This window comes from Myiozetetes cayanensis, unplaced genomic scaffold, assembly GCF_022539395.1.
Source record: "Myiozetetes cayanensis isolate MyiCay16 unplaced genomic scaffold, myiCay2020 scf4, whole genome shotgun sequence".
NCBI classification, from domain to species: Eukaryota; Metazoa; Chordata; class Aves; order Passeriformes; family Tyrannidae; genus Myiozetetes; species Myiozetetes cayanensis.
In genome coordinates this window covers 47,584,045-47,605,727 of record NW_026087631.1, presented here as the reverse complement: position 1 = coordinate 47,605,727, position 21,683 = coordinate 47,584,045, and the positions used below count along the sequence as shown (strand labels likewise).

Below are 21,683 nucleotides of genomic sequence, written 5' to 3'. Positions count from 1 at the left end.
CATACTAGGAAAAAAAAAAAAAAAAAGGTCTTTCTTTCCAATTTACTTTCTTTGGATGTGATTTGGTTACACCATGGCTGGTTTGTTCCTTTCCTCCTCTAAGTGTCATTTGCTATGGTCTCTTCCCAAACTGCTACAATTTTTTTATAGATAATTTCTGTTCTTCTATTAATATGTTTTCTGCAGAAATACGCAGGTCAAATATTTCCTTTATATACTGAAACCTCATACATTTACTTTCTGAATCCCTAAACACAATCAAAAGTGAGGGCAAAAGGACAGGGTTGGGATGGCTGGTATAATGATATTTCCCACGCCTAATTTTCATTAGCTTCAGTACCAATATGTCACAAGGATTATGGACATGATGGAGCCACAAGATCAGCAGTCTGATTGCATTAATATTTTCTTTCAACCACATAATTACAATTGCTTCTACAAATATTTCCCAGGCAAATAATGGTATTCTGACTGTAAGTATTGCATAAATACAGATACATAGAGTTAATGCATATTGCTTTTTTGTTTGTGAATTCCTTAGAAGCACAAAAGAAGAGCAAAAGAAACATCTTTAGGCCCTTGCTTGGGTATTGGTTTCAATCATTTCACTAAATGTAAAAACAGTTGCTGTATATAGGCATAACTTCACCAGACAATTCATTCTGAAAAGGTTGTCTAGGTGATACAGGAACCTCCCTTACTGAAGCATAGACAAAGATTGAAGAATCTGACCTCCTGTAAAATCTACGCTTTGTATTGTGTTCCTTATGTCTTTTATTTTGGATGAATGCACTGATGATTGAAAATTGTGCAGATGTGCTCAAATGAGACTTAACTACAGCAGAAATTAACAGCTGGTGTGCAGAGCAGGGACAGGGCTATGCTTAGAGTTACTGCTCAAGGTGCCTGGACATTTCAACACACAGATGATCTGTGCTTTTTCACCTGTTAGACTGCACTGATGTTAACCTCAGAAAAAATAAATCTTGACCAAAAAAAAACAACCAAACAAAAAATTTCTCGTATTGCTTATGACCCCAAAGAATTGTTCCATTTCTCTATGGATGCAGTTGTTCAGTTTCTGCTCAATGTAAACTTGGGCAAAATTTCATAGCAACTGAAGGGAAAACATGACAGTCTTTGATGGACCTCTCTAGCATGAGTTTATTTTCAGGCAAGAGTTCTTCCATTCTCTGCTGTCCCTTAGGGTCACAAATTCAGCTGCACCAGCATGGATCCCTCACTGGGATCACAGTGAGGCCGACTTGCTCCACTGTAGGTCTCTCTCTCCATGGGCCACAGGTCTCCAGCAGGACTCTCTTTCATCTTAGGCCTCCCATGGAGTCTCAGCTTCCCCATGCATCCACTTACTTCAGTGTAAGTTCCTCTATGAGCTGCATAAGGGTCTCCTCACCCCAATAATCTTCCACAGGTGGCAGGGATTTTTAGTTTCCAGTCTCTTCCCTGCTGAAAGGAGAGAGAGAGGTGGGAGAAACAGTTGCCCCCACTCCCCGCTTTGGGCTTCTCTTCTCTCTCTCTTGCAGCTGCCAGCTTTGACCTTTGAGGTCCATTATCTCTGCCTGGAATTCCTTCTGCAGTATTTGTCATTCAGGCAGTTTTTCTTTAGAGTTTTTTTCCTCTACTCTATTACAGGAGAGAAGGGGTCAGACTTGGCCCAGGGTGGGGAGGGTGCACACCCAGGCCCAACAGGGCCGGCAGCTAAGCTGGTTCCCCCATTTTCTTCTGTGCCACAGGCTTCTCTTCTGTTTTCTTAAATATGTAACTGGTAGAGGTGTTACTGAAACTTTGGATTGGTTTTGCTCTGGAAATCCACAAGGAAAAGCTATTTGCAGCCCGGGGGGAGGGCTGGTCAGCCAACCCACGACAGCATGGAAAAACCAAAAGGGCATAAGTGTATCAAAAATCCAGAAATCCGGAAGAAGAAATGTGTTTTCAGTAGGCTGTATCTCCGAGTGATATAGCCATGCTTTCCTTCTCCTGATCAGTGGTTCTGTCACAAATCACACAGGCTGCTGAACTCAGACTCAAGGAAAAAAAAGGCCAAAAAAGGAAAAAAAAAAAAAGGAAAAAGATAGCCACATCTAACATTCTTTTGCAATAGAGTCAGTGTGTTTGTTAAACATTATTTAGACTATGTTAGAAAGTTGGCATGACTGCAAAGAAGTGCGTCCATACATCTGTGTGAAACTTGTCGCCAGGAGAACTGGGGAAGCCCTATAGCTAAACGTGAGTGTATTGCAAAAGACTATCTGTCAGGATACAGAGGTGATGCCAGTGATTCCACAGGGCAGTGGTCTGAGCCAACTATTTTAGGATACACTTCTATGCTAAACAGAGAAGATCATACACTCAGGAAACTTAGGCAACCAACTGCTTTGCAGTTCAGCAATTCTTCTGTTTGGCTCACAAGAAACTTTTTGAATGTTTCTTCCCTTGAGAAACATGGCATGAAGTTTAGAAGGTAGTTATTTATGGTAACTATTTGTATCACATATTCAGTTGAATATATTCAGTACATTCACATGAACCTGTGTTTTCTCGTGGAAGCATTTTTTCATAAATTGTTTGAAATGGGAGCATCACTTCAACCTTACACACACTATAAGGCACTACAGGCTTCTAGTGCAAGGTCCATATGAATCCTAAACAGGCAGAGGAGAAAAAAACAAAAACAAAAAACCCAAACACATGCACAAAAAATAAAACAAAAAAAAAACAAAAAAAAAAACAACCAAACAAAAACCAAACCAAAACAAAACGTTTTGCTGCTGACAGCATTCATACAAAGTCAAGGCTGACCAACAAAGTCAGCAAGTCCCAAGACAATCCCAAGACAATCTCAAGCCTCATGCTAGCAGCAAGAGAACAACTGTGTCTGAGATCAGTAACAGGAAGATATTTTTTAATTTCCTTTCATGGTGATGAGTGTGACTCAGAACAGTTCTCACAGGTACAATTTTTCCTGCTTCAAATACTACAACACTAAGATCTTCCTAAAGTACAAAGAGCTTCCAAACTAATGCATCTCTGCTGAACATCACGGTTTGCCAGAAGTCTCTGCTCTGTTAATGGCAAAAATAATCACAAGAGGAGGTTCCCAGTCATGAGGACAAAAGTAGTTTTATGGTGAGGCATCCACGTTTGTTCACAGAACTTACTAAAAAAAAAAAAACAAACCCATAAAAACAAATAGTTACAGAACTAAAGTGAGCTAGTCTTATGCATTAGTGTAAAGTGTACTAAAAGGCACTTGTTTCTCTTTCTTTACAAAACTACGTGTGATGAAAGAGTTTCATTATTCTGGAAGAACAGCACAAGGCAGTATTACTTCAACCATAGAAAAAAATCATATAATGGCAAAAAATTACAGTCCAACTTTTTTCTAAAGAAAGAAAGAGCTCATAAAAATGCAAACTTAACCAAATATCCCTTCTTGCCTGTCATGAGGAATGAAAAGCAAGAACCACATAAGTAGCATGTGTCACTAGCTTTCCACCATTGTGCAAATACTTAGTAGTCAAGAACACTATTTTATTTCTCCTCCTTTCCTCTGCCATTATCTTCTCTGCTTCCTCTTTCCTAGCAGATTTTGTCATTACTTCATTTTATAGTCACAAGAAATGTGCAATTTTCATTACTGATGCTCTAATTTGCATCCTGAGTTTATGTGGGCTATAAAAGAGCACTAGAGAAATGGCATCTAGAAGGGTGGTCATTTCTGTTATTTTTCCAAGCAGATACAACTGAGAAGGACAGAATTTCCTTCCAGGACTCATCCCTTCATTCAGGGTAGCCCTCACTGGTGTAACACCTCTAGGATTAAAATATGGAACAGTAATCTTCTCCCCCAAGTTTGGTGAGACGGGAGCAGTCTGAAAATCCATCTCTTGATTACACACTACTCCATGCCCACCCAGCATGGTTATCCTTGGTCTTTGCCCTCTGTCTTGCTCTTTTACAGATGTTTCACATTTTTAGCTCCCCTCAACTATTCTAGTTTGAAAATCTCCTTTTTTCTTTAACTTACAAGTGGGTTTTCAGTCTGCTTTATTCTTTATTCTTGTGCTTACCCTCTGGCCTCTGAAAACTATAGGGAAAAAAAAAAAGAAAAACAAGAACCTGACTACCCAGCAGAAAAGAATATAGATTCCTCTAGGAGCTGCAAGCATGAACTCAGGTAGAAACTGAAGGTCTGAATTTGGCTACAGTACACAGTCTTCCCCAAAAGGTTTTTTTCGGCCAACATTTAATTTTGTTTGCAACTGGCTTATTAACATAGTCATCATTCTATAATCTGAGAAGAAACATAAAAAATTGCAAAAGGCTTTTTTTTCCCTTAGAGTGGCTACAAAACAGAAAGGTTTTTTTGTATTAAAGGTATTTATCACATAACACCAAAAGTATTTGAAGTATATTTGCATAAATATTAAATCTATTTATCTTAAATAAAGATCCTCCATGTATGCAAATGCTTTTAATTTTAAATACAAATGGATTTTTTCTCTTTGACATAAACATATGGATTGTTCAACTTCTGCATTTATTAATAACAGGTAACCATTTACCATGCTTACCCCTACAGCATGAATACTGATATGAAAAAGTTACACTAATTCTACTGTATGCTTCATTCCCAGCAAATCAGTCCAACCTCTCTGTCTTCTCTTACCTTTTTATTGTGACTTCTTCAAAATAAGAACTCTTAAATAAGAGTGACTGAGATACAAACAGATTAATTAATTCTTCACTTTCAAAAGCTGTGTGTAAACAGGTACTGGTAAATGCCATTTATCCTACTGGAAAAAAAAAAAACAAAAACAAAAACAAACAAACCAAAACCAACCAAACAAAAAAACCTAACCAAACAAACTAAACCAGAGAGAATGAACCAGGCTTGTTAAGGTTACTTTTTTCCTTACTTTAAATTATTTATCTTTTACACAACGGGACATCAAAGACAAAAAATTATTTTCCCCCACTGAAAGTTCATGTTTGTTTGACAGTGTCACAAAACTGCATATCTGAAGGAAAGATTTACAGGGTGGCCTTTCAGGTTCTTAACTTACCCTGCCTCCACTGGATTCAGGGGTCTGACTATCTAGTTGTCAGTATTAAACACTGGAGACCTTCCCTAATGACCCATTGTAACAAGATAAGCAAAGTATGATGTAAGTATGATTAGCTCATTTAAAACAATGGGTGAGCAAGTTCATAAACAACAGAATCCATAAATTTACATTGACATAGGAAGGGTATCAAGAAAACATGGAAAAATTTTGAGAGACCATTCCTGCTCAGCAAAATGTCTTCTTATGTAACCATATCACCAGAAAAATCCTTTCAGATTATGCTTTTGCAAACAGATTTAGAGGGATGATGTTTCACATCACTTATTCTGATGTTGAATACCCCAAAACTACGGTTCCTCACCTGCACTACAGTCAGTGAGAGGCTCTAGGGGAGCTTCTTATTAAAGAATTAAGGTTAGGATGCAATCTTCCAGCTGAAAGTCATAGTCAGAGCTGAGAAAGAAATGGAGGAGAGGAAAGAAAAATTAAGCCTACAAAATCATTTCCATCAAAAGAAACACTTTCAAAACAGTCAGACTAGATCGTCATAACAAGATGAACTTTCATCAACTTGAGCATCCCATGGAGTAGTTTATTTGTACATTGTTCCAGCAATATCTATATATCATACATAAAATAATTTAAATGGAAATTATTTACTATTCAAGAGAAAAGCATTAATCTATTATTTTGGAAAGGTCATATTACTGAAGAAAAGCTTGTGTTTAGAACATAAGTTTCATAAATGTAAATATGACCTGTTCACTGGAGGTCCTTTTTTTATTGCCTGAAATAACATGTCCTTTTATTGAACCATATACATTGTACTGTCTACTCTTTTATATGGGTCTGAATCATGGGTCATTTACCGCCACCACTTGCGACCCTTAGAACGCTTCCATCAGCGCTGCCTCCGTACAATCCTAAACATCCACTGGGCTGACTGTGTGACCAACACGTCTGTCCTTGAACAGGCAGCAGTCACGAGCATTGAGGCCATGCTGCTGAGAACACAGCTGCGTTGGGCAGGGCACGTCTCCAGGATGCAGGACTGCTGCCTCCCTAAGATCGTGCTCTATGGGGAACTTGCCACTGGCTGCCGCAAGAGAGGAGCCCCGAAGAGAAGGTACAAGGACTGCCTGAAACAATCCCTCAGCCTTGGCCATATTGATCACCACCATTGGTCTACCCTGGCCTCCAATGAGGAGGCCTGGAGACACACCATCTACAATGCTGCTGCTTCCTTTGAGAACACACGCAGGATCACTCTCAAGGGCAAAAGGTAACGCAGAAAGAATCGCGTCTTGTCGATATCACCTGGGGAGTCTTTCTGCTGTGCCCTTTGCAACTGGACTTGTCTATCTCACATTGGGCTTTTTAGCCATCAGTGCGCTTGTAGCAAGCATGGGTAGAGTCCTTCCCAAATCTTTGTTCGCGAAGCCTAGCCATGATACTTTAAAACATCCTTTAAAAGAAACAATGTCTTTGCAAATTCAGCACAGTACAAGCTAACACTGAGCATCAATGAGAGTTAGCAGCAAGCTCTGCAACTTTATTCAGAATCTAGACAAATACTGACAAATAAACTATTCCCTGACCTTTCCAGACAATATTAATACCAACAATTTAGAGTTCCTACAGCCTAGGAGCAGCAGAGGAACAATTTCAGAAAGACATACAATAACAGACTGCTCCATCTCACTACTGAGATCAAAATGATGATTTTCATGTGAGAACAACAAAATTGGATTTCTGTCAAATATGTAACTACAGCGATCATTGAGTGCTCATAAAATTCTTTCCCTGTAATGAAATTACATACTATTTTTCTTAAGAAACTAAGCATACCATGCACAACTAATTTTAACTATCATGATGTTGTGTTTTTTTAGAAATGCACTTTATTTTTACTTTATAATACTCTGCATTCACCAAAAAGAAGATTGTACTCTGGCAAAGGAATCTTGGATTCCCATAGAAACACTTCCTTTTGCAATATAAAATATTATAAATTCACTATAACTGGAAAATTTAAGTTGTTTGGCTAAATTATTTCTTTACATAAAAGAAAAAAATCTCATGGTTTCTATTATTATTAGTTTTGTAATTTACCGTTTTACTGAGAAGGATCTGTTTAGGTATTAAAAAAAATGCAAAATATGTTATTCACCGGTCACTTTGGACAGCAAAATAGGAATTCAGAGTGATATTGTGATAATTTGGTATAATATCTGTGTGCCACTGTGATTCACTGAAGCATATTTCTTAATTCTATTAATCTTAACATATTTTCAATACTATAATTTTTTATTTATCTGTCCAAGGACTCAACTATGGCATTTTGTACAATGCTATACAGAGAATCTATTCAGCTGAGACAAATAAGAAGTTTCAAAAGACTGCAATGTAAAACCATCTGAATGTGGGTGAATCTTACAGAAAAGGGAGCATTAGTCCTGACAAGTCTCCTCAGAATTTCTTCAGAGATCATTCTCTCAGAGAGATCATTGTTGGTGAGCTCTTTCACAGACATATGCAAAAAGCATTCATTGAAAATGCACAACTGGAACTAGCTGAACTTGGTATACAATGAAACTTCCTAGTATAAATTGCAAATGCAAGTCTCTCTGGTAAGACTCAGAGCAGTTATGTTAATGCTATGTTAGTCAACTCCTATGTTAGTAGGAGTTTAACATTCAATATACTTTTCAGAGGTCTCCACACAGGCCTGCTGAGCACTGCTGCACAAAGCTGGCTGAAAGCTGGAATCTCCACTTGTGAAAGAACACCTCTCAGGGTTATTGCTTATGGCTGAGAGATTCCCTGTGGCAGGAAATTCTCAGTGATTAACCACATGCTAAACTTTGAAATCTCAGGTGAGTGATACGAAGGATTGATTGTGCACATATAATCTCTTAGACATAAACTGTTGACCAAGTCTATATCTGGATCCTGCCTCACCTAAACTCCTCTCTGAGAAGACATTTGATATGCAAGGGGATCTTGTCTAGACACCATGACCCAACAGGAGGATCTCTGTCACAGTTCTGTCTAACCCTGTCCTTTATGTAGCAAATAATCAAGCATACCTTGCCATCAAATCTTTTTAACTGGCTGTCATTTGCCATTGAACTCTGTTAACTCATTATTTTAGATCAATAAGGTATATTGTTGCTTCTCTCTTATGGATAAAGTGCATCATTCTCTCCACGACACAGAGAATAACAGCTCAGTATGAGGCACCATCATTTCACGGAGGTGGATAAAAGCTGTAAATCATATGACCACTTTGAGTAATTTTTTGTATGGTTTAATCCTGAATAGGGGGCGGGGGGAGGGGTGAAATCACTGTGTAATACCTTATTCAGACACAATTATGCCTCTTCAAGAGCAGTGCAGCACAAGTGGAGCACATAGATGCACAACATATCTTTTTTTGTTTGTAATACCAGAAATTGTTACACTTTTTATCTCTGAAAACCAGAAAGTAGCAAATAAAAATAGTGCACTTCAGGATACCATACTGGGAAAGGTATGCAAACCAGTGCAGTACCATTTCAAAGACTTCTATAATTTTTGTGTCATCTGGCACGTGATCAGTTTTGCTTGTTTCCTGGAATCTATACTGAAAATTATTCCTGTTCCCCCTCATTTTTTCTAAGGAGAAATGTTGGACTCTGGAGTTCTTTGTGACAGCTTATTTCAGTCTGGTGCTATTGCAACACACAGAGCAGAGCACACAAACTACATAGGCAGCCTTATGCTTCATACTCTATGTTCAACACAACCAGTTTCAATAAAGACCATAGCTGGAGAATCAAACCACTCTTTAGCTTTATCTTTGTACTAGACACACTCCTTATGGATGGTCTTGGGATTGCAACTGCTGTGAAAATTGGGACACAGCTGGACGGGCCTTTTAACAGGATACTGCTTCTTATGTGTTGCATTGCAATTCTTATTCTTCAGATACATACACACTCTTGACTGTAAGTCTAAAGCAGTGATGAAGACCATGAGCTGAAATGAATCTTACTGAGTATTATAAAGTGATTATTAGGAAGAGAATGGGAGGCAGTCAAGCATGGCAGTATTAAGTTAGAGCATAACATAAAAGCATGACAGAAACACTTCGAGACTATAAACATGGCAACAGCAGTTCTTAAGAGCAGACAAGGGATGTCTATAAGAAATGCTGAAAAAATATGATGCTTCAAACTGACTCAGTTTTCTCCATCTTGCTTCCTTTCAAGGGGTTAAATATGTATGTATATCATGTATGTAATATATGTAGTAAGTTTAGTTTAAAAAGTAGGAGACGTAATGCTCTTGAGAAATTGTTTTCTCACTCTGCCATTCAGTGCGACTGGAATTAAATTGTTTAGGGTCCTTTAGACTTTCAAATAGTAGCTAGCCTATGAGTAGAAGTGTTCCTGATTTTGAAGTACAACTGGTTCTGCCTGTAGTAGAGACCTGTGTAGCCTGCCTATGGGTTCTTGTGCTGTATTTAGTGTGCTTTATATGAGAAACTCCCGGGCAGGTGGGGCTCGTTAGCTCTTAAAGGCAACCCATCTACGTCCTAAGGACCTCACTGCCACCGTCCAAGCTCGCTTGGCCCCGGCAGATGAACCTTAGGATTAAAGGGTGGGCTCAGTTCCGCGCACACTGTGTCTCACCTAAAAAATCCAATGCGCAGGCTGGAAGGTGTAAAGACCTTCCCCGGATCTTCGCTCGCGAAGACTGGCCATTATACATTATATTATATATATAATATGAGAAAACTGAAATGGTGAAACCATTTTTAAGTTACTCCAGTAGTGGAATAAAACACAAATGAGCGTGTGAGTTAAAAGTACTCACACAGATCAGGACCAATACCTTCAAGTCACTTATAAACTAGAAAGACATTTAAATTAAACTTGAAATCTTAGGTGTCTTTTAATGCCTCACAAAATTATTTCTATTATGGCAGAAAACCCCTGCCCTGCAGTCAGAATGGCATTTTGCCAATATCATATGAACACTGCATAAAATGACCTCAGTGAAACAGGGGCCAAGAAATGAATGCAGGCTTCTGGAAGAGTACAAGAAAATGATGCATGTATCTGTACCTTATGGTGGAAAATCATGGAGAGGTCAGAAAGCAGATAGCAAGATGATAAAATAATAGTACAGCAGCCATGGGGATTCACCAGCTGGGGCATATGTGACTGACTGCAGCACATCCAAAGGGGGTGGTGGGCACAGCAAGCACTGTTACAGCTCCTGAATTAGGAACATGATGGAGAGTAACCACAGTAACCACAGACAGGAACACAGCCTGCAGTGTCAGCCAGCCCAAGTGGAGGTAGACAATGCTGCTGTATCACAAAACTCCCAGAGAAACCTTTCCCACAATAAATAGAGGAAAATTAAATAAAACAGGTCTCCACTCAGGGTATCAGATTCCAGTACCCTCTGTGTGAATATAAATCTTCAGGAAAAGCTTCTGAGTATTTTTCTTCCATGATAAAAGGAGACTAAAGAAATCTTTTTAATTTTTCTGAAAAAACATGCTTCTGATAGGCATATCAGCTAGCTGTTTTTCACCATTTCACAGACAGCATTATTTTTGTCACTGTTAGTCTTGGCTACTCGCTCCCTGTGTGAAGAAACTCTATCAAGTTTTAAATGCTCTGCAGTGAATGAGCAAGTTGACCTCTTCTATCAGTCTGTTGCAATAGAGTTACAGGACATAAAAGCAAAAATTGGTAGCAAATATTTCTGAAATATTACATATACAGCTTGGGCACCCAACAGTGCCCAAGTGACTGTAATCCATAGAAGTTTCTCAATAAGAGGAAAATGAAGATTCATCTCAACCCAGGAAGAGGAAGTAAACTGAAGATTTTTACTGTGGGTTTTGCTTGCTTGTTAGCTATTTTAAGCAATTTATCCTTGGCTGTGTGACCATAGAAGGTGTTTATGTTTCACAGTTCCCAATTACAGAAATAGATTTTTCTTTCAGACCGCGAGATTTCTTTATGTAGGTAGTTTTTTGTTTTTTAATCTCACAATGTCTTCCAGCCGTAGAAACATGTGTTTCTTTAGGAAAAAGAACTACCCATTTGTTCTAGGGTAGAGATTAATTCCTGTTGCTATGGGATGATGTCTCCTTCTGCACTGACCCACTGCTGTTTTCACTATGGGTCTGCTCCCACCCTATATCACAATGAAAATATCAGTGGGTCAGTGCGGAAGATATCATCCCATTGCTTTATATCAAAATGAAGGAAAAATTATATTGTATTCAGGTCAAAATGGAGGAGAAATACCTTTTTTAATGCTTTCTCTCTGAAAACTTCCAGCCTACAATGAAAATAGCACAACTTTCTCAGGAATCTATCTATGAAAAAATCCATACCATTATTCTATAGAAATATTCACATACGCAATACATCTTGACATTGAAATTACTTGAGAATCCTTCTATTGCTGGATATGAAGATAGTTAAAAAACTCAAAAGTCCTTCAGCACTAAGTACTCTCACATACTTTCTTCAGCACACAAAAAAGATGAAATGCACAGTAGAGACATGCCCTCACTAGCACTTCGCATGGCATCCCAGCAAGTTGCAGGACCTGCAGTAGCCCTTCTGTGCAGCAGCTGAAGGTCTTTTGCTGTAAGGCAAGCCTTAGCAAAATAGCCCACTAGCATTGCTTGAGCAAAAAATGCAGGAAATGCTTTTATATGGACACCTAATATTTATTCAGTAGACTTCAAAAATACCTCTAAGGAAAGAGCAAGCACACAGTAAGTTAGATTCATGTGGCATTACCTCCAGCAGTCACTTATCTGTTAAACAAGGTTTTCCCAAGTCACACAGTAAGTCAATGGCAGAAAGGGAAATGGAAATCTATTTTAACTTTCGCAATGTGTCATCTCCTGAAGATTAGATTCCCCATCATTTACTTCAGTATAAAAGACAAGATAGAATGTGTATTCCCTTCTGTTCCATAAACAAGTATCTAAGTTTGAATATCGTGTAATTTCACTAATGAGGTGAAGAGCACAGTATCTACTAGGAGCTTGCCAGTCATAGGTTTTCAAATTAGAAAGGCTTATAGGGAACCTTGCCTCTGACAAAGTACTTATTTATAAGTCACCTCTGCGTACAAAAGAAAGACCTGTTTAAGTCTGAAAAACAAGTATGCCATTCTAATGTAACTTAGATACACCAATTATTTCTACAGTTGGAATAGGCAGTTTAGCTCAGATTTGAAGAGCTAACATATGGCTAACAAGTTCTGTAATCATCACTGTAAAAGTAGTTAAAACCTAGATTTATTCTTATAGAAACGAAATAAAATTTTACACTCTTTGATGAAATAATAATAGAGCCTTTAATTTCCCAGCAGGTTTGATCTTCAGTACTGTCAATAAAACATTTTCTCTGAATAAACTGTTGTAAAATTACAAGACTCACCTCAAGTATTTCAAAGTCTTTCTCCTTAAAGCTGAAATGGCATTTTTGTTGATAGGAAATACTTTTTAAGTATTTCATATGATAGTGGTTTTTACAGAATAGTCACCTAAGACTTCCTCAAATACTTTTTTCCCTCTGGAGTGACTTATGTCAGGTGCTTCAGTAGAAGGCAGGTCACTTCTACTCTCAGGCACATCCCTCTCCAGAGGAGGATGCTGTACCATAAAAGAAAGCAATGTCTTCCTGACCCTATCTGATGATTAGTTTAGGTCATGAAGCTTTTGGCTTCTATATTACCAGAAAAATAGTTTCATCTTTAGGAATAAAACCACCTTGTTCCCAGATTCTGTATTTTCAATTTCCTTATGGAAAATATTGAAGACTTCTATTTCTATTATATCAGGGTACCACGACAGAGAACTTCACAGTAGCATTAAAATCAAAACATGTCTTTCTTAGTACACCATTTCAAACCATAAAAACACACCATCCCAATACATGCACAGGTGCAGCTTAGAGCACAGGCCAGCATTCCTTTTAGTTAGTTTTCTCCACAAACACTGCTTTTGCAGAATCACAACAGTAGTGCAATGTGGTTTTGAAGTAATATCTTACATATATGGTATGCTATTATCTGTAGCATACTCAGCAGATAACTTCATAGTTTTTACTCTTGCCACACACAAATTCTAAGAAACAAAAATAAAAAGGATTAAGCAGTATGTAAAAGTGCCTGCAATGGTTGAAAGCACTCTCTACTTAAAGTTGAATTTGCATGTTACTGTGCCTCTCTATTCTCTACACAAAAACCCTCTTTGTTCAAAACCAGAAAAATAAAATTGCTTTCTGGAACTAGTAATACGCAGTTATACCTCAGCTCCTTGAGAACAACCATCCCTTTACTATGTGACTTCACCTGATGAGGACTCTTTAAATGTACTACTGTACCCTGAGTGATAAACAGCTCATGGCAGTAAGTAACACTGCCAGGAGCAGCCTCAAAGCCAATGCCATTGCAAGGGACCAAACAGGTTTATATGCCTGTAATTATTAATACAGCCAGAAATCCCTAGCTTTTCAGCCTCCTTTTCTGAAAGTCCTTGAGAAGTCAGAAAAATTACAGTTTCTAGAAAGGCTGATCTTCTTTCCTGTTCCCCATTAATGTATGCAATCTGGAAAATATTGTCTGTCCACAATCCCTGCTGCATGCAGAGATCCACAGGATTAAGTAAATTAATTGACATGTGAGTAGTAAAAGAGAGTGCTTTGTTTCTTTAGAGCTGCTTGTGGCAAGTGACAGGATGCAAAGATGGATTGTGAAGTGACAGGATTGTATAATATGACAAAAAATTCCTCTCCTGACCTCATCACTCACAACACTCAGAGCTTCAGTACAAAGCACGTGTTAAGTGCAAGGCAAGTGTCCTGTGCAGTGTACAGAGAAAGGAGCCAGCAGGCACCAGTACCGGAGACCATCAGCAACTGTGGTAGAAGGGGGCTGATGCTAAAGGCTACCTCTGAGCCACCATGGACATCGCATCTGCTCACCAGGGCATCAAAAGAGGATTTTCATCCTGTTGTTGTTTGAATACACAGCAGTGAGCTGTATCCTCCCCTGCTTACTTCCTGTCTGATACAATCTAAGTCCATAGTTTAGAAGATTTTTTGGGGAGCAATGCCAACAGTACTGCTGTACTCAACTGAGATTGTGTTAAACCATCACCATCACAACTCCTCTTCTCTAGGTTGCCATAAAGGTCCCCCTATAAAGTGCAGAGTAGGTATGATGCTTATACTGTTCCCCTGATGTTTGTACTATGATAATAGCAGTGTGAAACAATGTTATGGGGAAAAAAATCTGCAGATGCTGTGTATTTTCACTTTTGCACTTCTAAATAACTCACTCTCATTATATCTGAGCACTTCTGTAATGCAATACTTATTTTGAATATTGCACAGGGTTCTATACCTGTTGCAACATCATTTAAGTGTTTAATGCCTGCTGAATTAGGAGTCCCATCCCAGAACTGGTATCATGCATGTACAGGAATCCTCTCACTAGTAATTGCAAGGGATTTTATTCTTCTTTGGTTGATTTCTTTGTCTCTTACCTTGATTGTTAAATACAGCCAAAGAGAATGAAAGGACTGTAGTATAATAAATTTCAAACCATGATATTCAGGAGAGAAATAGATATTTTAAAATATTTATATCCTGGATGAACCAGGGGGAATCTTACTTCTTTCAATCAGATTAATTCTCAAATATTTATCCACTGCCACTGCATAGCTGGTTTATAGCAACTACTGCAGAGCTTAATTCCTAACTTAGAAAGATAATTCCACACTTTCTGAGCTTAAAAGTGAAATGTTAATTTACACTACTTAATTACATTCCCTTTTAAGGGTTAACTTTGGATTCTTAATGCAAACTGCATTTTAGGAATGAAAGCACCTATGGTATATGCAAGATGAGGAGGGGATCTGAGACAACCAGCAAACAGTACTTAAAGGGCACCTACAAGAATGCTGGAAAGCAAACTTTTCACAAGAGCACAGGGGCAAGTGAAAGGACGAGGAGCAATGGCCTTAAGACCATCCTTAAGATGAAGGACAGTAGCTTTAGATTAGACATAAGTAAGAAACTTTTTACTGTGAGCGTAGTTAGGCACTGGAACAGGTTATCCAAAGAAGTTGTGGATGCCCCATCACTGGAAGTGTTCAAGGCCAGGTTGGATGGAGCTTTGAGCAACCTGGTCTAATGGAAGGTTCCTTGCCATAGCAGGGCAGTTGGAACTAGATGATCTTTAAAGTCCCTTTCAACCCAAACCATTTCATGATTCTATGGATTTGACGACTTTCATGTGAAAACAAGCCTTTCAATGCTCCAGGAGTTTTTGAAGTTTCTTTCCTACCTGCCTTTTTTCACATCATAAATGTAAGTTTTTGCATAAGCCAAACTAAAGATAATATTGAGCTCTTATTAGTCTTCTTAGATAACTAGTTTGTACATGCCATCTGCCATAACATTACTACAGAAGGGTATTCTATAAACTTAGAGAACTAATTTACATTTCTTTCCCTCATGTACCTCTTCTAGACTTTAAACCAAGTAATTCCCTGCCATCTTCTATCCTCTCTACTTCTAAAAACCTCTTCAAAATGTTCTTACTTATTCAGACCTGAAAATGCCAGTCTGCCCTTTTAAGATACAGTATGACAATGTATATTTTTACTAAAACCATAAATTATGTATCACTCATCTATGACACAATCTGAAGTTTCTCACGGCCATTTTCTCACATTCTAGTAGACTACTAAATATTTATTTAATTATTTCATTTTCCAGCTGGCTTTTATTATAGGATGGAGTCCTGTGAAGTTTAATTATCTGAAAAAGTATTTGTTGGAGCCAAACATGGTTTTGCAGAAGACCTGAATAAAATACTGCCTTTGTCTGAAAGAACGAATACAATAAATGGAATTTTCGAAGATAAATATTTGCAATGTTATGATGTTTAATCTATAAAAAACCACCACATTTGTGTGCTCTTTCATCAGAGGCATTTGAAATTTGCTCTTGTTTCAGATCTGAAGGGACCCTGCATGGAAAACAGGTAAGCCAATTTTTTCCAACAGTAACATTAATTTCCAAAATATGTTCACTCTCCCAGCAACCCTGCTTTTGTCATACCCTTATCACGACACTGATGCAAGATTGCTAACTTGAGTACAAAAATAACAATTTTTAAAAATAAATTAGAAAAGTGTGAGGTTAGAAGCCATAGAAAGCTTAACCACACTACATACACCTGTTCTACTTCTTGGTCAAGCTGGCTCCTGAACACGCCTGCTGCTCATAGTGTACTTTGCAATGTGCCTATGCAAACACTTCTGCAGCTCTTGACCTTTTAAGGATTTTGTGGTATCTTAATAGATTTCTCTGCACTTAATAATCAATACCCATGTATACTTTGCTCCTACACAGGCATGCTGTGTTTCTGCAGGAAGTGAAACCCTCATAACAAGCCACTCCAAAAAACTGGAGAGAAGAAACATGGCTATGACCTACTTATCTCTGAGCACTGCCTAGGCAGAACTACCACCTAAGCTAGCTCAGAGGAAAGCAGGGGCTCAACAGCTTATGAATACAGCAGTAAATACACTCATCTTATATGTTCAAGGATCCACACATCCACAAGCCTTGTTTGGTTTTTACCTAACACTCTGGAAGATATGGTTTAGTTGAAAACCATTTTCTGGGAGGCTAAACCAAGCAGGATACAACATGGATAATGCTGAGGTGACTCTCTTTGCCAGAAAATGACATCTTAACTTTTCATAATATTGCATATATGCAAAATGCAGGGGGACCCCAGACATGATTTTCTGCTTTTCTTGCTGTAAAGGACACATTTAGGGAGGATTTACACATACATACCTTCATGAAATGTTAAATATTTTTATAGAGTAGAGATGATTTCTAATAGAGCAATAACAAAGAAGAGACAGCTGCAAAAATTTTCCCTTTATCTCAATCTAAAATTCAAAAGCATTTGCTCATCTGTAAACTTTAACTGTTTTTTCCTTATAACTTAATGCAATTGCCAAGTTCAGTTCTACCAAGGACTCAGCCTGTGCTCAACTTTCCATCCAGTGCCTAGAATTCACAGCTGTATATTGATCTACTGTTGCCTTTGTTTTCCCAAGGAAAATCCCAGGTTTTACATTTCTTTTTTTTTAACTGAAGATCAGGTAAAGACAGAAAAACTGCACTGTTATAGACATAAAAACTGAAGTGCACATGGAGACTGACTTACTGTGCTTCATAGTATGGAAATCATCATTATTCCTTATTTTACTGAGTCAGAATCCAGTATACAGAGTATAACAGAAACAGAGTTACATTAAGCTACAGTACAATATAAGGGAAGTTACATGGTTCAGTATACTTTTCCACTGGCTATTTTTATATTTTCATATATATATATATGAGTGGTTTATAGAGTGGTTTCAGTTAGAAGCTGCTAGAAGTTTCACTGTCCTATGAAAAAGGCCAATGATAGCCAGCTCCAGGAGGAACTTCCCTGGTACTGGCCAAAGCTGAGCCAATGAAAATGTGCTTTTGTGATAACATATTTAAGAACAGAGGAAGAGAAGGTTTGTTGCGCAGAAGAAATTCTAACCCGGAGAAGAGAGGAGGAGATCATTGGATAACAAGCAGATTTCAAGGTCAGAGCAGCAGGGGAAAGACTGAGACCTGAGGCCCCTGCCGCTAGTGGAAGATCATTGGAATGCAGAGACCCCCTGCAGCTCACGGAACAGCACCATGCTGAAACTAGTGGAAGGATAGAGCAAGGTCCTGCAGGAGATCTGTGGCCTGTGGAGAGGAAAACCCGTGCCGAAACAAGTTTTCCTGGTAGGACTTGTCCAGAATGACTCATGGAGCAGCAGATTGAAGAGAACTGTTGCCCAAGGGGTGGATGGACCCATGGGGAGAGGTCCATCAAAGACTGTCTCCCATGGGGAGGGACCCCACAGAAGCAGGGGAAGGACTCAGAGCCATGACCCACCCCACCCCCCCCCCGTAGTCTGTGGAAAGACTATGGTGACCCAGGTTGTCCCCCTGCAGCCCATAGAAGACCATGAGGGTGCAAAGACCACCCCCACTCCCCCACCCGATGGAGGACCAATCCACAGGACAGCAGATTGGCAAGAACTGCTGTCCAAGAGGGGGACTCAACCTGACTACAAAACCCTTTCCCGTCCCCCTGCACTGCTGGGGGGAGGAGAGAGAACTTGGAATAAAGAAGGGGTGGGGGTGGGGAAGGTATTTAAGACTGTTTTATTTCTTGCTCTCTTAGTTTTATCTTGTTAGTAACAAATTTAAGTTTTATTCCCTATGTTGAGTCTGCTTCGCCCTTATCTATCCTCATGAATTCCTTACTGTTTTTTTCCCCCTCTCGTCTACTACTTTGCAGAGGGAGGGTGAGAAAGCAGCTTAGTGGATATCCTTGCATCTAACCGGGGTCAAACCATCACAGTTGTAAACTAAAACATATTAATATATTGCAAAATTGAGTTATCATGTTCTATACATGATTTAAAGGTAACAGCATTCACCTATCTCCCTGTTTCACACAAGACACACTTGAAGTAACAAGGCAGATACATCAGACCACATAGGATATGCATGTCTACATCATCCAGTCCACCACATAAGGCAGGACGTCTGTGTAGACTTGTGCAGCATTAGGTTAAGCATAGATAAACAATCAACTTGTACCAAGAAACAAGACAAATCTCTGTTACCGAAATATCTCCATCTGTTAGCTCCACAGGCTTCTGACTGGGTTAATACAAACCAAACTTCTCCTGTCCTGAGAGATCATTAATTATAAATGGATGTATCAATCACCAGACATGCTGCAAAGTTTATAAGGTGAGCAACTTTGTGGTTTCCCTAGCTTTTCTCACAAGATTTGTACAGTAGTATAAAGAAAATTCATGATGAGCTACTGTCAATTTTAAGAGATCGTATGTGTCTGTCTGAGTTAAAAAGTCCTGAAAGAGGAAGATGAAGTACCCATAAAACAAAGAAAGAACTACAAGAAGAAAAACATAAGTGAAAAAGAGATTAAAAATTTACATAATTAGCAAAATCGTAACAAATAAAAAATCTGCAAGCCACAAGGAAAAAGGATGTAATACTCTCTCTAAGGAACAGCTAAAAAGTACAAGCTATCCAAAATGAGGGGGAAACCAGGCAAAGTAGCTGCAGAAAGAAAAAAGGGGAGACGTTTATGGGAAGATTCCTATAACATTGACTAAAAGACTTCGTAAGCCCAATATAAGATTGTCACGGGTTTTCTCTTGGCCAGTTTTCTCTCACCCCCCACACAATTGCTATAAGTTGAGAGAAGTTTTATGCAGACAAAAGAGATCTGATTGGAGAGAATAAGATTAGGATTTATTATTAGCAAGATAAAAACTAAAGAACTATACCTACAACAATTCTAATTAGGTAAAAGTATTATGTATTTACAGAAATACCCCTCCCCCCTTTGTATCAGTTCAGGAGAAGCAGTCTCTTTCTCCATTTCTGGAGCTACAGATCTTTCAAATAATTTTGCAGCACTTGAAAGTTCTTCTTCTATTATCTCTAGGACGACAACTCCGATTTGTTGCAGATGGAACTGCGGGTCCATCCCTTGGGCAAGAGGTCTTCCATTCTCTGCTGTCCCTCAGGGTCACAAATTCAGCTGCACCAGAACGGATCCCTCACCAAGATCCCAAGCCTACCTGAGCCGTTTCGCTCCAGCGTAGGTTTCTCTTTCTCCATGGGCTACAGGTCTCCAGCAGGACTCTTTCATTTTAGGCTTCTTACAAAGTCTCAGCTTCCTCGTGCATCCATTTACTTCAGTGTAAGCTCCTCTATGAGCTTCATGGGAGTCTCCTCACCCCAATAATCTTTCACAGGTGGCAGGGATTTTAGTTTTCAGTCTTTTTCCTGCTGAAGGAGGAGAGATAGCGAGAAGGGGTTCCCCCCCTTCCTCGCAGCTTTTTCTCTTCTCTCCAGCTGCCACCTTTGACCTTGGAGGTCTGTTATCTCTGCCTGGAATTTCTTCTGCAGCATGTCTTGTCCAGGCAGTTATTTTCTAAAGGTTTGTTTTTCTCTACTCTGTTACAGGAGAGAAGGGGGGCCTCAGTGCCACACCTGCCCCTGGCCCAGGGCCGGGGGAGCAGGGGAGCCCTGGCCGTCTTGGTGCCTGTCTCCTCTCCTACATGGCTACTAATTGCATCTGCACAACAACATTCTCTTCTGTTTTCTTAAATATGTAATTGGTAGAGGCGTTACTAAAACTTTTGATTGGTTTTACTCTGGAAATTCACCTGGAAAAAACTATTTTCAGCCCCAACAGGGGAGTTGGGGGTTGGCAAAACCATGACAAAGATGAAAAGAAAATCTTCCCATCCTGAGGCAGTACAGATGGGGAGAAAAATAAACAGATATGCCTTTTTTATTGTTAGCAAAAAGTAAAATTGTGTAAGATAAAGATGAGCATTTTACATTGCTATTTCTCCTTCTGTAGTTTTACATGTTGAGTTTTTGAAATTGGACAGTAGTTATTTTGTTCTCCCATTTTATAATAGAAAATGTGTTAACTGCAAAAATTATTAAAACATTCCTAGAACTCCAGTCTCACAAACTGCAATACAGAGTAGTAAAAACACCCTACTCTTTATGTAGCATCAGTGCTGCAGACAGAAGAGCCTGGTTTTACTAGAATTCAGTATTCTGCCTGCATCTATACAGTAGAATCAGGAGTATGTATACAGGAATGGCTAGTAACAACATTTGCTGCCTGCAGAACACTAGGTAAAGCAGAAAAGGCATGAAATTCAGTGCAGAAAAATGCAAGTTTGCATACAGGGAAAGGATTGGCCACAAGCTGGTCATTAATGCAATTGGGACAGAAAACTGAGACATGCACTGTGAGTTTTTGAGATATGAGTAGAGAACAGAACAGAAAATGCAATTGTGTCACTGTTGGAAGTTCCCCACAAGATGCCTATTTATGGTGGAGAAAAACCTCTGAAGAAAGAGAACTGAGGACAGCTTTGGAATGCAGCTAAACTACTGGACAACAGATAACTTCCTACCTCAGAGACTGCTTTTCATATTATAAAACTGTTAGATTTATTCAATTTATTAACAATGTTGTAAGAAAAAATTTTACTTTATATGTAATCTGCAGTTTCAATTATTGTTAGCTCTGTTCCTATTCTTTGATTGTAACCCCTCTGCCTACTGGCTCTTGATAGTTAAAATTTATAGCTTTTCCTTGTTTTTGTATCTCTTCTTAACCATATTTGTATGTGTTTAGCTCAATTTCTCCATTTATAGACATTCACTTGCATGAACCTCCCAAATTCCACACATTCCATGCTCTACCACATAAAAGCTAGCTCACCCTTCAATAAAAGATGTCCATTTTGTCTTCACTCTGTGTGATTTCTGTGCAAAGTGGATTTCTACACGGTCTAACATAGGAGGTGTGACAGCTCTCGCCTCCGATATGTCACTGTACATGAATGCAATACCTTGAATTTTTTGAGCAGTCCTG

At 38.8% G+C, this 21,683-nt stretch overlaps 1 protein-coding gene and 1 long non-coding RNA gene across 2 annotated transcripts in view; one reads left to right on the top strand and one right to left on the bottom strand.

Moving 5' to 3' along the window:
* IPO11 (importin 11) overlaps nt 1-21,683 on the bottom strand; it is a 162,606-nt gene that overhangs the window by 18,220 nt on the left and 122,703 nt on the right. The window lies entirely within an intron of this gene.
* The window catches only part of LOC126647666 (uncharacterized), a 143,864-nt gene continuing 131,846 nt past the window's right edge, over nt 9,666-21,683 (top strand). The window contains exon 1 of the long non-coding RNA XR_007630636.1: nt 9,666-9,794. This is a non-coding gene — a long non-coding RNA (uncharacterized LOC126647666). The remainder of the gene's footprint in view (nt 9,795-21,683) is intronic.